Here is a 474-nt window from a genome sequence, read left to right on the forward strand (position 1 = left end):
GTTAGTAATAAAGGAAATTAAGTTCAGTTGGAAAATGTTAGGAATACACGAATTAATTAGGAAGGAAATTAGTTTAAAATATCTATAATTTATAATATTCTATGTGTTAATATAATTTGGTAATATAATTTTATTATATTATAATATAATATATTAATAATATTATAATATATATAATATATTAATTATATTAATATATAATTATATATAATATATTAATAATATTATATAATATAAGTGGACACATGATAATAATAATAATAATAAAATAATAATATGATAATAATATAATAAATAAAGATAAAAATAAAAAAATAAAATAATAATAATAATAATTAATAATAATAATAAAATAATAATAAAAAATAAATAATAAAAAATAATAAAATAATAATAATAATAAATAAAAATAAAATATAATAATAATATAATAATAATAGGTTATGTAGGGGTTTTAAAAGCATCAGCATTCTT

This window comes from Penaeus monodon, chromosome 28 (genome assembly GCF_015228065.2).
Source record: "Penaeus monodon isolate SGIC_2016 chromosome 28, NSTDA_Pmon_1, whole genome shotgun sequence".
Classification (NCBI taxonomy): domain Eukaryota; kingdom Metazoa; phylum Arthropoda; class Malacostraca; order Decapoda; family Penaeidae; genus Penaeus; species Penaeus monodon.